Source organism: Rana temporaria, chromosome 2 (genome assembly GCF_905171775.1).
Source record: "Rana temporaria chromosome 2, aRanTem1.1, whole genome shotgun sequence".
Lineage (NCBI taxonomy): Eukaryota > Metazoa > Chordata > Amphibia > Anura > Ranidae > Rana > Rana temporaria.
This window is the reverse complement of record NC_053490.1, coordinates 291,642,382-291,662,060: the sequence shown is the minus strand read 5'-3', so window position 1 is coordinate 291,662,060 and position 19,679 is coordinate 291,642,382.

Sequence of the window (19,679 nt, the reverse complement as noted above, 5' to 3'; positions counted from 1 at the left end):
AGCGCGGAAGAAGAACTCATCACAGCACGGAAGGAGAAGACGTAAAGCACGGAAGAAGACACCGGACAGCGAGACGAAGAACCGGGGTGCGACGAGTCAAGAGCGGAGAGCGGCGAAGACAGAAGGAGACCCCCGGAGAGTTGAGAAGACCCGTCGGGATAGCGGAAGAAGAAGAGCCCCGCCGAAGACGCCGGAGGAAACCCGCCGGGGGGTGGGGGCTTTTTTAAAAGCGACCCCCCCCCGGCGGTGGAAGAGAACCAGACGGCGGCCCCCACCCACCCGAAGACGTCAAAGAAGAAGCCTCCCCTGGTAAAAGAGCTAATAAAGAAGACAGGGGAGGCCTCCGGAGCAGAAAAATAAAATATTTTAATACCCTGTGTGGTTTATTTGTGTTTTTACCACTTTTCTTGCAGGTGAATGGGTAGGGGTACGATGTACCCCATACTCATTCACTTAGGGTGGGGGGCCGGTATCTGGGGGCCCCCTTATTAAAGGGGGCTCCCAGATTCCGATAAGCCTCCCGCCCGCATACCCCGACAACCAACGGCCAGGGTTGTCGGGAAGGGGCCCTGTCCTCATCAACATGGGGACAGGGTGCTCTGAGGTGGGGGGGCCGCAGTGCGCCCCCCTGCCCCAGAGCACCCAACCCCCCCATGTTGAGGGCATGCAGCCTGGTATGGCTCAGGAGAGGGGGGGGGCGCTCGCTCGTCCCCACTCCCTTCCTGGCTGGCCGGGTAGCGTGCTTTGGATACGGGTCTGGTATGGATTGTAGGGGGACCCCCTACGCCATTTTTTTCGGCGTAGGGGGGCTCTCCTTACAACCCATAACAGACCTAAGGGCCCGGTATGCTCCTGAGGGGGGGACCCATGCCGGATTTTTATTTAAAATCCGGCGGGGACTTCCCCCTCAGGATTCATAACAAACACCGCACACGTGTAGAATTGGCGGGAATCCAAGTCGGATCTCCCGTCGCTTCTATGACGCGCTTGCTGGGATGTGCTGTCACTATTCCAGTGAGTGCGAGGTGTCGGGGAGATCTCGGCACCCTGTCGCCGAGTATCAGCGCGACGCTGTCGTGCTAAAAGCACAATATCACAAACACCTACTGTAGGCTGTGCTAAAAAAGCATATGATTTAATATTTGTCATTAAACCTTCCATTCCAAGCAGTATCCTCTGCAATCGTGGATGTGTCCTGGCTATGTTCACAGTGGGAATACAGTAGGGCAAAAAAGTATTTAGTCAGCCACCAATTGTGAAAGTTCTCCCACTTAAAAAGATGAGAGAGGCCTGTAATTGTCATCATTGGTATACCTCAACTATGAGAGACAAAATGTGGAAACAAATCCAGACAATCACATTGTCTGATTTGGTCAATATCAAAAGTTCATCTCAATACTTTATTATATATCCTTTGTTGACAGAGACCAAACATTTTTTGTAAGCCTTCACAAGGTTGTCACACACTGTTGCTGGTATGTTGGCCCATTTCTCCATGCAGATCTCCTCTAGAGCAGTGATGTTTTGGAGATGTCGCTGGACAACACAGACTTTCAACTCCCTCCACAGGTTTTCTATGGGGTTGAGATCTGGGGCCTTGAAATGCTTCTTACGAAGCCACTCCTTCGTTGCCCGGGCGGTGTGTTTGGGATCATTGTCATTCTGAAAGACCCAGCCACATTTCATCTTCATTGCCCTTGCTGATGGGAGGAGGTTTGCACTCAAAATCTCACGATACATGGCCCCATTCATTCTTTCATGCACACGGATCAGTCATCCTGTTCCCTTTGCAGAGAAACAGCCCCAAAGCATGATGTTGCCACCCCCATGCTTCACAGTATGTATGATGTTCTTTGGTTGCAACTCAGCATTCTCTCTCCTCCAAACACGACGAGTTGTGTTTCTACCAAACAGTTCTACTTTGGTTTCATCTGACCATATGCCATTCTCCCAATCCTCTTCTGGATCATCCAAATGCTCTCTAGCAAACCTCAGACGGGCCCGGACATGTACTGGCTTAAGCAGGGGGACACATCTGACATGGCAGGATCTGAGTCCCTGACGGCGTAGTGTGTTACTGATGGTAGCCTTTGTTACGTTGGTCCCAACTCTCTGCAGGTCATTCACTAGGTCCCCCCATGTGGTTCTGGGATTTTTGCTCACCGTTCTTGTGATCATTTTGACCCCACGGGGTGAGATCTTGCATGGAGCCCCAGATCGAGGGAGATTATCAGTGGTCTTGCATGTCTTCCATTTTCTAATTATTGCTCCCACAGTTGATTTCTTCATACCAAGCTGCTTGCCTATTGCAGATTCAGTCTTCCCAGCCTGGTGCAGGTCTACAATTTTGTTTCTGGTGTCCTTGGACAGCTCTTTGGTCTTCACCATAGTGGAGTTTGTGGAGTGTGACTGTTTGAGGTTGTGGACAGGTGTCTTTTATACTGATAACAAGTTCAAACAGGTGCCATTAATACAGGTAATGAGTGGAGGACAGAGGTGCATCTTAAAGAAGAGGATACAGGTCTGTGAGAGCCACAAATCTTGCTTGTTTGTAGGGGACCAAATACTTTTTTTCCACCATAATTTGCAAATAAATTCTTTCCAAATCAGACAATCATGTGATTGTCTGGATTTGTTTCTGGTATTTTTACTGCTCCTACCGCACCTCAAAGATGTGTCTGGCAGGACCTTTTTTAGCGTCCCACCAGAGCAACACTCCAGTGTGGAAGCCCTCAGGCTTTCACACTGGATAGAAAGGAGCGGCTCTTTCAGGGCTCATTGCAGGCGCTATTTTTAGCGCAAGAGCGCCTGCAAAGCGCCTCAGCGTGAAAGCAGCCTTACTTTCATCTAAGCTCCTTAGTTCTTTGCTGCCCTGAGTTGTAGATGCAGGCACACATTTCAAACCCTTAGCTTTAGCCACATCACTTACCTGTAATGTATGTCTCACATTGTGCAGACAGCTGGATCCTGGAGAAATCTTCACTGCAGGGATGCCTGTCCTCTTCTTGAGGGGAAAGGAGATTTGTCAAGTTACATGGCCATGTAAGTTGGCAAATCCCCCTTCCCCTCAGTGACTTTAATTGAGAGTGTGTTTGTGCAGATATTTAGTTTCCTGAGTTCAGTTTAAAAAACAACAAGAAAACGCTTCTCAAGGTCTGACCACTACACAGCCCACATTTTAAAAACTGCAGCAGATCACACTGTCACCATCTACAGTATTAAGCTATTTTTGCTTTTTTTCATATCATTATGTTGTACCAGCTATTTTACCGAGTGAGAGGTTCCTTGTATCTGCTCCTTTGTTGTATTCACCCAGCTACTCTTATGTCGGCCATAGACAGTTTGAATATCGGCCGGTTCAGCAGGAAACCACAAAGATTTGAACCATTTATGGGCAGGATGAATATACCAAGTTGAATAATAGATTAACTTGGGTTCAACCAGCCTGCCGGATTTTACTTGGATATATCACTAATGGCTTCCCCGCCTCCCCGCTGGGAGAAGACAATAGCTTGGCCCCCCGCCTCAACACTGTTTGTGTTGATGGTGGGATCAAGATAATTTATTTTCTGCAACCTGTGGTATCACCTGCCTTAGAGGGGCTCCATTTTTTCTACTTTTCAGATGTTACTTTTTCTGCACTGTGTCTCTGTGTGTAGTGGACCAAGGCTTTTGCTTTTTCATGCCAGAGCCTTTAGCAAGGTAAATGGTGAACAGCACAGTTATGACATTGCCAAATTTCACTCCAAATCTTCTAAGGCCTTGTACACACCACCGGATCTATCCGCTGGAATTGATCCGCGGATCAGTTCCAGCGGATAAATCCGGTCATCTGTACGGCCTAGCGGATATTTATCTGTGGAGATTTCTCGGCCAGATCGATTTCAAGCGGATATAAATTTCTTAGCATGCTAAGAAATTTATCCGCTTGAATCGGGTCCAGCGGATTGATCCGGTGGTCTGTACAGACTCACCGGATCAATCTGTCCGCTCCCCTCCCTCGCATGCATCGTAATGATTCGACGCATGCGTGGAAGTACTTACCTCCCAGCGTCGCGCACGTCGCCGCGTCATCATCGCGGTGACGGCGCGACACGTCACCGCGGATGAATTCCGCGCGGATTTTGATCCGATGGTGAGTACACGCCATCGGATCCAAATCCGGAGGAATCTCCGCTGGAAACGGTCCAGCGGACCGTTTCCAGCGGAGATCCCCTCGTGTGTACGGGGCCTAAGACTAACAGCTGGAGACAGCAGTGCCTTACTTTGCATACTGCAGATATACAACTATGAGGCTGTAGACACAAGTATATCTAGGCATACTCACATACTAAGAAGCACCCTGCTATTTTATAGGAGTAATTTTTGGATAAAAGGTACATTTTTCAGGGTACTGTTAAAGCACAGTTAACATTTCTAAATTTTCTTTTTAACATAGCAAATCTTTACCTTTTGCATTCGATTCCACATTAAAGTTGTGTTCAAGACAGTGGTTTGGATGCAATTATGGTAAGTCTCATACTTTAAGCCAGCATAGCAAAATAAGCCTGTTGATGAATATTTACTACCCATCTTTTTACATTAAGCGTATGCAAGCATTCACTGTGTCCAGGGGGTATAGTTTATATTAAGCTTGCTACTATAGATCAAGCTAAGTAGTAGTATAATTTGTTGTCTAAAAGAGCAGATACAGAACATAACTTCAAAATGTCTGTGCAGGGATAGGAGAAAAGAATAGGGAATTCATATCACTATTAAAAAAAAACAATTGTCCTGCTTTCATTATAAAATAATCAGCAAATTGATTATCAGTTTATCATTTTGTCAGGAGGATGTGTTGATATTTAGTTAGAATAATTGAGCATGCAGTAGATACACCTGTGTGTTTTACTGTAAAAAAAATGCACTATTAACATAAAATACATGTTTAATATTTGCCTTAAAATGTCAGCACAAAGGTGATAAATATCTGGAAATAATTATACCAGTCGGTTGCTTAGCATCCATTACCTGGAAATCAGTTGTTATTTGCTTTTATTACTATTTTATGATCCTGAAGATGCAGTTGCGTCTACTAGTTGTGTACACAGGTACTTTACATATATTTGCATAAGCAGTTATATAATCACTGGAAATATTTGGGTTTTCATGGAAACACTGACAGTGAACCGCATAACAAGATATACTGTATATTAATAAGATAGTTCAGAGTTGGGGATCAGATTTTCCTCCATGTGGCAATGTGGATTCCACATATTCCATATTTAAAAATGTATGGAACATAAACCTCTGTTTTTAACCTGACTAGTCGAAACACACTTTTTTTTTTGCTATCTTGAAAGTGTGTCTGGGAGCCCCTTTGTACTGCTCTGTATATTGCAATGCCCGTGTGAACTATTCCCTACTTGCAAGGTTTCAAATAGATCAGGGAGGCTGCCAACTTTGTTTTAAATATATATATATATATATATATATATATATATATATATATATATATATATATATATATATACCTATCTAGATATATAGATATATGTATACCTATCTAGATATATAGATCTATCTATCTATCTATCTATCTATCTATCTATCTATCTATCTATCTATCTATCTATCTATGTAGATCTATCTATCTATCTATCTATCTATCTATGTATATATATATATATATATATATATATATATATATATATATATATATATATATATATATATATTGTGGCAGAGAGAGGAGCTGTCACTGTGAGAATATAGGAAAATGTGGCATTAAGGTTGTTGCAAGGTTCAGGACTATCATTTCAAAAACACAGCTTTCTCTGAATTCTGTTGTTCTGGATCAGATCTTTATATCCTGTATCTGGGTTTTTGCTAGATGTCTGCAATCTGTGTAAGTACACAGATGTGCAGGGTCGTTATATACTCAGGTCTAAGGATAGCTCAGGGCTCCCAGTTAGAAACAGCTCCCAGTGTTGCAGACTGAAGGTCTCACGGAGTAGGGTCAGAGGGCCCCAGTCAGAAGCCAAGAGACAGAGGGTTTTAAGGAGGGGTTGGAGGTGCCCCAACAAGCAGCCAGGAGACTGGATCTCTAGATCCCAATCTATAGGCCAGAAGTGGGTTGTGCAACAGGGTGCTGCAACTGAAGGCTTATGCCGCGTACACACCATCACTTTATGTGATGAAAAAAAATGACGTTTTTAAAAACGTCACTTTAATTGACTGTGTGTGGGGGAAAACGTTGTTTTATGTCTTGTAAAAAACGACCAAAAAAAATTGAAGCATGCTTCAATTTTATGTGTCGTTTTTCAAAAGTGCACTTTTTACTTCACAGAAATTGACCGTGTGTAGCAAAAAACGTCGTTTTGTAAGACGTTTTTTCATCCACGCATGCCCAGAAGCTACTTCAATGGTAAAACGTGGTGGAACGTAACCTCACTTTGCAAGATCATTGTGAGAAAAACGATGGTGTGTAGGCAACTTCGTCTTTGAAAATTGAAGTTTCAAAAATGTCGTTTTTTACTTCACAGAAAATGTAGTTTTTTTTCATCACATAAAGTGATGGTGTGTACAGGGCATAAGAGCAGTGTTTCCAACCATCAGTATTTTTTACTGGCAGCCAGTAAAAAAAATTCACTTTTTTCTTGCCAGTAAATGGCAGTGACAAGAACAGGTTGCCAGCAAAACAAATATGGCTGTAATTCTCAGCTAGTAACTGCGCATGCGCTGTTTCAGGTCAGAGCTGTCCGAGCGTGTCGTGTGATGTGGTGCAAGAGAACCAAGTGGATTGGCCTGAGCCTTGTGTGTGGATCTGCGGGAAGGGAGCAAGGCAATCCGGGAGCGGGACTGTCAGTGCTGTTTGGACTGGAGTGGACTGAAGGGACCACCTGCCATGGAGAGGGAATGTCACTGTGACTCAGGAGGGGATGTGTCAATGAGGTGTTATCATCATCTGTGCTGCTGCACACTGCTGTCAGTGTCACCGTGAGAATCAATTTCATGTGTGTGTGCCTGCCCATTCAAATTTCTTGACCTCCTGAGTCCTGTCCCTGAGCTACCTACTTACTATATCGAAAATAAAATAGAGAATATGTTTTTTTCCTTAATATCTACCTTAAATCACATTGCTAATTGCATATTGTACTTATTTGTAGGCTAAATACTAGTTACTGTGCTAGTAAATTGTGGGTGTCGTGTCAGTAAATTTCAATCTGGTAGGTTGTCAACACTGGCTATGAGAGCCTAGTGAACCAGGAGAGCTGGGCAACACCATCAGAGGGACTGATAAGTGTGCTGCCAACAAGGGAGCGAGGTGGTATTTCATTTGTTCATATGGAGGTGGAAGAATCCTCTGTATGGGCAACTGATGCTTATGTGAACTGTTCTTTTATTTAATAAAGGCGGGCTGCCATGCACTTAAAAAAAAACAGTTTTGGAATGGTGCAACTCCTTGTAAATGCACCTACCAATTGAGTTTAATTTCCCCAATGCCAAAAAATATACAGTATATATATAGATATACCTATATCTATATATATATATATATATATATATATATATATATATATATATATATATATATATATATATATATATATATATATATATATATATATATATATATATACAGTCCCTGACAAAAAGTATTGTCGCTTGTGTACAAATTGACCTGAAGTGCCGCTAAAATATATTTCTAATCAAGATTTTGTTACAAGAAATGGGTCATTTTAATCCCAACAGCTTTTGTAATAATGTTTCAGTGCAAAACGAAACTGACAAAAAGTATTTTAATATTCACAGCTTGGTAAAGCCCATTGAGTCATTTTTTGCAAAGACATAAGTGTTGTCGCCTTGTTATATGAGCTTCACCTGTGACTAATAATGGATCAATTAGGTCTCAGGTGTGTATAAAAAGAATACCAGTACACTAGACCTTCTCAACTGCAACTAGACCTCTGCAAACATGCCTAAGGCCCCATACACATGGGAGGATTTATCCGCGGATATGGTCCAGCGGACCGTTTCCATGGATAAATCCTCTCGAGGATTTCCGCGGATTTCTATGCGATGGAGTGTACACACCATCGCATTGAAATCCGCGCCGAAATCCTCTGGCGATGACGTGTCGCGCCGTCGCCGCGATTATGACGCGGCGACGTGCGCGACGCTGTCATATAAGGAATTCCACGCATGTGTCGAATCATTACGACGCATGCGGGGGATCCCTTCGGACGGATGGATCCGGTGAGTCTATACAGACCAGCGGATCCATCCGTTGGGATGGATTCCAGCAGATAGATTTGTTTGGCATGTCAGCAAATATTCGATCTGCTGGAATCCATCCCAGGGGAGAAATATCCGCGGAAACAGATCCGCTGGAGTGTACACACCATAGGATCTATCCGCTGAAACCCATTTGCTGGGATTTTTCAGCGGATGGATTCTATCGTGTGTATGGGGCCTATGATTCACCCAGAGACTAAAGTGTTGATTATCAAGAGGCTAAAGACCAGATCCACTGCTGATGTGGCAGACACCTTCAATGTGTCTCAGCGTCAAGTTCAGAGGATTAAAAAAAGATTTTAAGAGACTGGAGATGTTTTGGACAAGGCCAGGTCAGGTCGACCCCGCAAGACAACTGCTCGAGAGGACCGTTTGTTAGCTCGAAAATCCAAGGCCAGACCATTTTCCACCTCAGAAGATCTCCACGAGACCTGGTCACCTGAAGTCCCTGTGTCAACCAGAACAGTTTGTCAGATTCTGTCTCGAAATGGCCTCCATGGTCGAATCAGTGCCCATAAGCCAGCACTAAACAAAAGATAGTTGAAAAACCGTGTGGCATTTCCCAAGGGCCACAGCCTGCTAAAAGGATGGACTCTGGAAAAGTGGCAGAAGATGGATTTTTCAGATGAATCTTCTGTTGAATTACACCACAGTCGCTGCAAATATTGCAGGAGACCTACTGGAACCCACATGGAGCTGAGATTTACCCAGAAAACAGTGAAGTTTGGTGGAGGCAAAATCATGGTCGGTGGTTACATCCAGTATGGGGGTGTGCGAGGGATCTGCAGGGTGGAAGGCAACATCAATAGTCTAAAATACCAAGGAATCTTAGCTACCTCTTATATTCCCAACCATAAAAAAAAGCCAAATTTTGCAGCAGGATGGTGCTCCATCGCATACTTCCATCTCCACATCAAAGTTCCTTAAGGCGAACAAGATCAAGATGCTCCAGGATTGGCCAGCCCAGTCACCAGACATGAACATCATTGAGCATATGTGGTGTAGGATGAAAGAGGAAGCATGGAAGACAAAACCAAAGAATATTAATGAACTCTGGGAGGCATGCAAGACTGTTTTCTTTGCAATTCCTAATGACTTCATCAATAAATTGTATGAATCCTTGCCAAACCGCATGGATGCTGTCCTTTTAAGCTCATAGAAGTCATACAAGATATTAAATTTGGATCTCACAGCACCACTACTTAATTTTCTGACATATTTTTGGATTTTCAATAAAGTTTCTGTATAGTCGACAAAACTTTTGTCTTGCCAAAATTTTACCTTTCTGTCTTGATTAAATGATAAATCTTTTTTTCAGTGAAACTAATTTATTTTAGTGCATTAAACATCATTTGGGAGGGCTTTAGCTTTTCATATGAGTTATTTCTAACACCAATTGATTAATTAAAAGTCAGGTTAATAGCAGGAGTTTCTACAAAATAGAGAAGCGACAAGACTTTTGTCAGGGACTATATATATATATATATATATATATATATATATAAAACAGCAGCACACATGTGAGGTCATGTCTTACCTCCTGTAAGTAGGTTCATGCTGTTAAATGGATAGCACTGTGCAGAACAGTCCTGATTGGCTTAGAGTGCTGACCTTCCCTATCCCAATGGAAATGTTCACTTTAGGGGAAAAATCTGTACTATTTGTATAAAGTTATAACATTTACCCTCTAAACTACCTAGGTTAAAACATTTTGAACACTGGAAAGAAACAAGTCTTGATAAGAAGGGAATAGCATGTAATTTCACACTGGATAGTGAATAATGCATTTGAAGACTACATAAGTTCTTCTAGAAGCACAGGGATAATACCATAAATTACACTGTACATTGTACAGATACTTCCTATTTTCTCATCATTGCACTTGTGGGATTTGTATTTTTTACAAGTCTGCTATGACATCAGAATTAAATGCCATGTACTCTACAAGTGTATAGAAAAGAATAGAACACCTTGAAGCCTTCTGACAGCATGAGTAGTGGAGGCTTTGTTTAATGAAGGTTTAAATCAGCTGTCATTCCTTCCCCTGGCACACTTGTCATCTTGGTGGTTGAGTTGGCATCAATCTAGGATTACATGTAGTTCATCAGTTCTTAATGATATTTCTATTACTGGAATCTTACAGAAAACTTGGCGGCTGGGGAACTAATTTTTCATGGAATGATATGAGTTGTCAAATATACATTAATTTTTCTATCCCAATACTGCAGTATGTCACACATATTATAGCATTAAAGAAATGCATCTTGTGTATGGTGTTGTCAAGAATGAATGACGCAAACAAAGTCACAGCAGTAGCAAAAGGAATGTGCAGTAACAAAGACATAGGACATAAAGACAGGTCAGACCTTGTAATGTGATCTGTGTTCATATATATATATATATATATATATATATTAGAAGGCAAGTATGGTGGCCCCTTTTTGGTGTACCGACCAGCTGACCAGGGCACACCTCAGGTCTGTGTTATGTTGTGAGTCTTGTGGCATCTTTATGAGGTTTGACATCTATCTTGGTCGGTAAATGGTGGTAAAGAAATAAAACATCTTCTTGTTGAAGCTCTCAGGTTAACCTACATATTTTCTTTCTGTAAGGTTGTGTTTTTATATGTATTTGGTTATCCATTTTTATGGCGTTTGTATTTTATTGTGTTGCTTTCTTGGCTACCTTGGCTTTGTAATGTTTCTTTATAAAAATCTTTTCAATAAAAAACAATAAAGAAAAAAGAAAAAAAAGAAATAAATAAAACAGTTCAGTCTGTGAATCATTAAAATACACAAAACAGAGCTGTAAGTTAAAATGATAATAAGGATAGACTCGTGGTCAAACCCACTGATGTAAAGTCTTATACGTATTTGGGTGATGAAAACAGTTCAAAAGTGTCAAAGGTGAGTATCAACGGATGTCCTAACGTGCACCTTCCACCAAAAGGAACATTGATCGGAATCCACTGCATGATGAACACTCCCCCCAGGGGTCAAACTCACCAAAATCCTTAAAGGGGTTGTAAAGGTTCGTTTTTTGGTTTCTAAATAGGTTCCTTTAAGCTAGTGCATTGTTGGTTCACTTACCTTTTCCTTCGATTTCCCTTCTAGATGTTTTTTTTCTTTGTTTTCTTTGTCTGAATTTCTCACTTCCTGTTCCCCCTCAGTAAGCTGTTCAGTAAGCTGTTCTGGCTGACTAACCACCGCTCGGATGATGGTGGCAAGTTTACTGAGGAGAAACAGGAAGTGAGAAATTCAGACAAAGAAAAAAAACATTTAGAAGGGAAATCGAAGGAAAAGGTAAGTGAACCAACTATGCACTAGCTTAAAGGAACCTATTTAGAATATAGAAAACAAACCTTTACAACCCCTTTAAAATAGTAAGCCTTAAGTATGATATCTCATCAGCTACTCAGTCATGGATCATCACCATCTAGCAGGATCCGCCAGTACAGGGGCTCCAACACAGGTCATAAAATACAAGAATAGCAGCAAAATAATGTAATCCTGCTAGATGTAGCTGATGAGATATCATACTTAAGGCTTACTATTTTAAGGCTTTTGGTGAGTTTGACCTCTTGGGGGAGTGTTCATCACGCGGTGGATTCCGATCAATGTTCCTTTTGGTGAAAGGTGCACGTTAGGATATCCGTTGATATTCACCTTTGACACTTTTGAACTGTTTTTATCACCCAACTACGTTTAGGACTTTACATCAGTGGTTTTGACCACAAGTCTATCCATATTATCATTTTAATGATTCAGAGACTCAACTTCTTTATTTCTTTACCACCATTTTTATTTATATATATCTTTTAAACAGCTGCTTAGTGTTTTAAAATATTTTGCAAATGATATTTTATTGCTTTTTTGTGTCTGTGTATACTGCTTAGGGGACTGTGGGATTGATCTGGTGCTGAGTGGTTGTTCTGTAGACCGTGTGTACACCCCTTGTTTTTATATATATATGTATTATATATATATATAGAGTATGTATTATATACAGTATATTATAATTACTATGACATCTCTATCTAAAAGAATTTCTGAACAACAAATAAAGGCAGTCAGTGAACTGCTAATTTCCAACCAGAGGACATCATAACTGTACTATGGCAACTCCAACTAAAATGTTTTGTATGTTTTGGATTGAGAGGAGAAGAGTTAGGACCTTTCTTATGGTTTTATTGCTGCGTTCCTACTGCAGATGGTTCACCTCTTAGTTTTGCCACAGAAACAGGCAATGAAGACAATCTCGCCAACTTTGTCTTAACTATACTCAATTTTTTCTTGCAGGCTCTTTATATTGTAATTAAAGGAGAAGTGGGGCCAAAGATCTTTTTGGCCTACGGCTCCTGTAGGTCAGCGAAGTGCACTTAGTTCTGCACTCCTGTGGCCCTTTTTCAGCCAACAGCCGGCTAAAGTCCGCTGTTGGAAACATCACTCAGCTGGTTCAGACACTGGAGGGATTTCAACTTTATGGACAGGATCCACCCAGATGCCTGGACCAGCAGCTGGATCAGCCTCTCAGGCCACCGCTAAGAGCCTGAACCAGCCACCCCTGCCCTCCACAGCCTGGCACTCCAGTGAGCACTGGAGGGGCAGAAAAGAGAGTCTGTGACTGACAGTAAAATTGAAGACCGAACAAATACTAAAAAAAAACTATTAACACAATATAAATGATTCATTGCTTGCATGTGTCATTTTTTTGTGAAACTATAGTTCTTTGTTCAGAAAACCCATAGAAACCTAAAAAGGAAGATTACAAAAATATATGTGGATCTCCTAGTCCAAGTACATTTTATGTATCTCAATGTAGTACTTTTTCAAATACATACTTATAAATTGGTGTGAATGTCCTTGATGTTCTCAAATGCAGCTCATGACCAAGATTATTAAAGGATATGTTCGTGTCACATTTTTCCACCCATATTTAGAGTGGAACATGTAACATGTTCCAGCTCCTGCTGATCCTCTATGATTCCCCCTTCAGCGTGACAGTGGTCAAGGGATTATCTCACTACACTCACTGTCACAATTCAAAAACGGCACAGCCATGCAAGCTCAGCCCACATGGCCACGTCATTCTTTCACAGTTTCCTGTGAATGAATGAACTACAAGTACTGTCAGCCATTGTGGCAGATGACTTGTAGTGCTGAATGAACTGCACATCGGCGAACGCCCTTGTAGTTCATTCACAAGCTCTGCAGCTTGCAAACTGACAGTTTGTATGGAGGTTTAGTCTGAAAGCTGCAGGGCTTGTCTGCAGAAGGCTGACATTGCACCCCTGATCAAGTAATCATGGATGCAATGCTTTCCAGGCATTTATTATTTTTCTAAAAAAGTGAACTTATCATTTAAATGATGTTGTGCTTAAGCATACAGTATGGTATTTACAACAAAAATGAAAATCGGTCTTCATAGCCCCCTTATAAACCCCATAGGAGCCCAAATGTGCTGTTACTTGTATTACTTAACTTGGAATTCTTATAGGGAATAATTGCATGTTATGGTCAGACTGCAGTACTAGATTCAACCAGCAAGTGGGGCTACAAGTGGTTTGTTAATGCAGGCATTCATCCTTAGAAAGCCTAGAAACTTGAGGGGAAGAAAGTGATCTGTGTTACCACATATCATATGTAGTTTTCTTGTGTGTCTTGGCACGGACAGGGGTCTGTTAGGCCTCAAGTGTTCTGTACTATAATGCAAAGCAATCACTAAAATAATCATCTATATGGACAAGACCCCATGCCTCTATCTACTCCTGAACAAGCCATTTAACCTACTGAACCTTAACCAACATCAAGGTCTTGTAGCGTATCTTCAGTTCATTTGAACAGCTAGGGCATCTAAAGGTCATAAAGGTCAACTAGTTGTGAGATGGGTTCAATTCTAGACAGCAACTTAGCTACAGGGTGTATGTAGGTTAAAACACATACTGTAAGATACAAGTGTATCAAAGACATCAGATCAGCATTTAGTAAGTCATCATAACTTTGTTGTGTGGGCTATAATCTCAGCGGGCAAGACATTTTCTCGGTGGTTAGCACTGACAGCTTCCAAAGGCTGAGAGGAACATCATTTTATCCGAATTCCTGAGCTATGAAGGAGGGCTGATTAGTGCGGCAGACCTTTTTGTCACTGTTTAATGACATATTGATTCTTCGCAGCCGGCAGGTGCTCAATACTGACCTTCACCTGTTTACAAATGTGTTTGGTTAAAAAAAATAAAAGGAGTTCTATAAAAATTGGCTGCTGTGAGTGTGGGCTGAAAATATAGTTTTTGTAGATAGAGAATTGTCAAGTTAGATGTGCAAAGAGCATTTGTTCCTTGTGCTGTCCAGGACAACAATCACGGGAATAACTCTCTGAAACTTTAATTGACTTTTGTCCTCATTTAACTCACGGTGACTAATGGCTATGGATTAAATGAAACAGGATTGCCAGGAATTTTGGCTGTCACCAGCTATTGCATACAATGAAAACTTATCTTTGACTGCCAATCTATACCAAAGATGATTATTTTGTGAGTTTACAACTGTGATAAAATTACTGCTTTTTTTCCATGATGGTATGCATTATTTTCTACTACATATATCAGAGGACATTTAAAAAACAACATATTTAGACATAGAGTGCTCAGTGCCAAAACAAATGTGAATTTTGCTACAAATCTAAATTCCCCAAGCTGTAACCAGTAACTATTTTCTTTGTAAACGCTTATGTGTCTTACGGCATATATGTTCTCCAGACTCAAGTGATGTTATATAGTATATAACATACTTTTACAGCCTCTACTCTGCTTATATTCACCAGGTAAATTATAGAAATGTAAAAAAAAAAAAGTATATGTCTGTATATTATTTATGTATGTAAATGAAGTGGTACACATCTCATCAACAGGTTTTAAACTACAGACATATTGGACACAATGAATAAACTTTACACAACATCAGCTGAACACTCATCATTTTACAAAATGTGTTTAACTATGTCTCAATGCAACTTTAACAACTGTTTAGCAATTTATGGAGTGTGGAGAATAGGGCACTCTGGATAACAAGTAGACTTTAACAAACAGTACATGACTGGCTCTAGAAATGTGATTAATTCACCACAGCAGCACTTCAAAAGAGGGAAGCACACTCTACAGCAGGGGTCTTGAATTAAAATTCAAGGAGGTCCGGTCACTAAAATTTTCTTTGTCACAGTGCCCCTTTACATCAGGTGTTCCCATCACAGCGCCCCTTTACATCAAGTGTCCCCATCACAGCGCCCCTTTACATCAGCAGTCCCCATCACATCAGGTGTCCCCATCACAGCTCCCCTTTACATCAGCAGTCCCCATCACAGCGCCCCTTTACATCAGCAGTCCCCATCACAGCGCCCCTTAAGATCAGGTGTCCCCATCACAGCGCCCCTTTACATCAGCAGTCCCCATCACAGCGCCCCTTTAAATCAGCAGTCCCCATCACATCAGGTGTCCCCATCACAGCTCCCCTTTACATCAGCAGTCCCCATCACAGCGCCCCTTTACATCAGGTGTCCCCATCACAGCGCCCCTTTACATCAGCAGTCCCCATCACAGCGCCCCTTTACATCAGGTGTCCCCATCACAGCGCCCCTTTACATCAGCAGTCCCCATCACAGCGCCCCTTTACATCAGGTGTCCCCATCACAGCGCCCCTTTACATCAGCAGTCCCCATCCCAGCACCCCTTTACATCAGGTGTCCCCATCACAGCGCCCCTTTACATCAGCAGTCCCCATCACAGCTCCCCTTTACATCAGGTGTCCCCAACACAGCTCCCCTTTACATCAGCAGTCCCCATCACAGTGCCCCTTTACATCAGGTGTCCCCATCACAGCGCCCCTTTACATCAGCAGTCCCCATCATAGCGCCCCTTTACATCAGGTGTCCCCATCACAGCTCCCCTTTACATCAGCAGTCCCCATCACAGTGCCCCTTTACATCAGGTGTTCCCATCACAGCGCCCCTTTACATCAGCAGTCCTCATCATAGCACCCCTTTACATCAGGTGTCCCCATCACAGCGCCCCTTTACATCAGGTGTCCCCATCACAGCGCCCCTTTACATCAGGTGTCCCCATCACAGCGCCCCTTTACATCAGCAGTCCCCATCACAGCGCCCCTTTACAACAGGTGTCCCCATCACAGCGCCCCTTTACATCTGGTGTCCCCATCACAGCGCTCCCTTACATCTGTTGTCCCCATCACAGCACCCCTTTACATCAGGTGTCCCCATCACAATGCCTCTTTACATCAGGTGTCCCCATCACAATGCCTCATTACATCAGGTGTCCCCATCACAGCTCAGGTGTCCCCATCACAGTGCCCCTTTACATCAGGTGTCCCTATCACAGCGCCCATTGGGAACATTCTATTTTAAGGGGCATGCTGATGGGTATATTTTAAATGTGCACACCTGATAAGCACATTTTATGTTAAGGGGCACTCTGATGGGCACAACAAAATGTGTCCATCAGTGTGCCCCTTAACAAAATATTCCCATCAGTGTGCACATTAAAAATATACCCATCAGCATGCCCCTTAAAATAAAAAAAGGTGCCCATCAGCGTGACCTTTAACAAAATATGCCCAGCAGTGTGCACAATGCATGGTTAACATGTTGCCCACAAACCTTGAATGCAGGAGGGCACAAGTAACACACCGAAGGGCGGAAGCTGCAGAGCGTGCATGTGACACCACGTGACCCAGGAGCCAGGACTAGGTGTCCTGCCGAACAACGGGAACCGCAAGCAGAAGGGGGCGGGGCGTGCACATGAACTCACGCCCCTACTCGCACCCGTGAATGTGATTCTTCTATCACACTGGTTGCTAGGGGAATGCTTCCCAACATTACTGGCGGCCTGGCGGTCCAGGTAGAAGCTTCACTGGGGCCGCACCCGGACAACGGGCCGCCATTTAGTGACGGCCGCTCTACAGGAAAAACAAAGCAGAGAAGTGCATTAAGAAAACACTTTAATGACAAGGAAGGGTTTGAAGAAGGAGCGACTGGGCATGCTCCGGAACATGTCCCGCCCACTTTGACATCACTTACGGTTGTCTGTATTCCATGCTGGCCCTGACAGCACGACTATCTATCTTGGATCAGAGACACAGGGTTTCCCACTGCTGGTCAGCTGGAACTTCCACCTGCAACTGTCTTTACTCCCAGGAGGCATCCCGCTGGACGTTATGGATTCATTGATATACCTGTTTTTCACTTTCATCTTGTAAGTGTTTTTAACCCTTTCTTGTCATTAAAGTGTTTTATTACTGCACTACTGCACCTTCTTCTGTTCTTTGTTTAGAAATGTATGAATCGTTTTTCCTATGTGTGACCACTTACCATCTTAGTTGAATTTACCAATACTGGAGCAACTGTTCATGACAGCCAATCATCATCTACTTTTCATTTTGAAAGCTTAATAAGCTGAAGATAGAACTACTGGTTACGTAGTTACTGTGCATATATTAGTTGCTCCAGATTTTGTCTGCTCCAGTTTTGATAAATCCCCACCTCTTTTTTGTCACAGGTCTGCACTTGTAGGTCTGAAATTGGAAAATGATGTGTTTTCTCAAAATGTAAGATCTGGATTTTTCTGTGGCCACTTAGGTGAAACAAACAGTCCTACATAAGTTAAGCCTGTTTATCTACAGCCTCCTAAAGAAAACATTTTACACAGCACTTTAACATAACCATATGCAGACTCTGGGCATACTAGACAAATCCAAAAACATGTTATCATTGTACACAGGGTGTGTCTAGTACACCCAGTCCTTCTGCCCTGCTGCCGAGATCCATTCCTGTTCCAGTACCCAACAATTCAACTCTGTTTAAACGGAGCTGTAATGCTGAGTACACAGAGAAGATTGGCAATAGGAGCTGTCAAAAAAAAAGAGGCAGTCCGGCAATGTTTATAAAACAACATTGTTCAGCCGTGATCACAGTAAGTTACATTGAAACATTGTATCAGGAAGTGTCCAAAAATAAAGGAATATTGGAAGGAAATATTGGAATACATAGAAGAGATAACTGGAGAAAAGATGATTAACAGTCCTCAGACGTGTTTATTTCATGGATTACAAGACTAAGTGCCGGTTCACACTGGGGCGACCTGGGATCCGACTTCAAGTCGCCCCAAGTTGTCCCAAGTTGCGCGGTCAAGAAAATGAATAGAAGTGAATGGGAGCCGTCTTAATGTACACTACTGAAGTCGCTCCGACGTCAGAATAGGTTCCTGTACTACTTGTACCCATTGATTTCAATGGAAGTCGCCTTAGAAGTCAGATCACTGTTTTAACTGAAGCAACAATACAGGAAGATAACATACATTTCTCAGGCAAACCCCTCCCTCCCACAGAGCTGATTGTTGTTTGATTGGCCACTGGAAAGCCTCTTGTCCTGGAGGCGACTTGAAGTTGCCTTGTACTGTCCTGGAGGCAACTTGAAGTTGCCTTGTAAGTTGCCTGATGATTCATACTCAAGTCGTGTCCAAGTTGCCTCCCAAAGTCGTGCTGGAAGTCGTGTAGCCCCTGTGTGAATGGGCTCTTAAATAAGTATTACAGGAAAACATTAACTCCAGTACTGTTGAATGCCGCAAAAGGAATAATACCAATGAAGTGGCTAAATAGCCGTGGGCTCTGGACCTGGTCCTGTTCTCCGTGACCGCGACCACAGAGCTCAAGAACGGGGACAGGTAAGTGTAAACAAACCTCTCCCCGTACTTTCTAGTCAGACTGTCACTGATAGTCTGTTCCCTGTCATATGGAACGACGATCGGTGATGTCACACGCCAAGCCACGCCCCCACATGGTAATAATCACTCCCTAGGAAACACTTAACCCCTTCAGCGCCCCCTACAGGTTAACCCCTTCACTGCCTGTGTCATTTTCACATGTGCATTTGTATAGCACTTTTCGCTGTAAAAATGACAATGGCCCTAAAATAGTGTCAAAAGTGTCCGATGTGTCCGCCATAATGTTGCAGTCACAATCATTGCCATTATCGCCGCCATTACTAGAAAAAAATTATTAATAAAAATGCAATAAAACTTTCCCCTATTTGGTAGACGCTATAAATTTTGCGCAAACCAATCAACAAACGCTTATTGCGATTTTTTTTACCAAAAATATGTAGAAGAATACATATCGGCCTAAGCTGAGGAAAAAACTATTTTTTTTTAAAAAAAATTTGGGGATATTTATTATAGCAAAAAGTAAAAAATATTGCATTTTTTTCAAAATTGTCGCTCTATTTTTGTTTATAGCGCAAAAAAAATAACCGCCGAGGTGATCAAATACCACCAAAAGAAAGCTCTATTTGTGGGAAAAAAAGGACGCCAATTTTGTTTGGGAGCCACGTCGCACGACCGC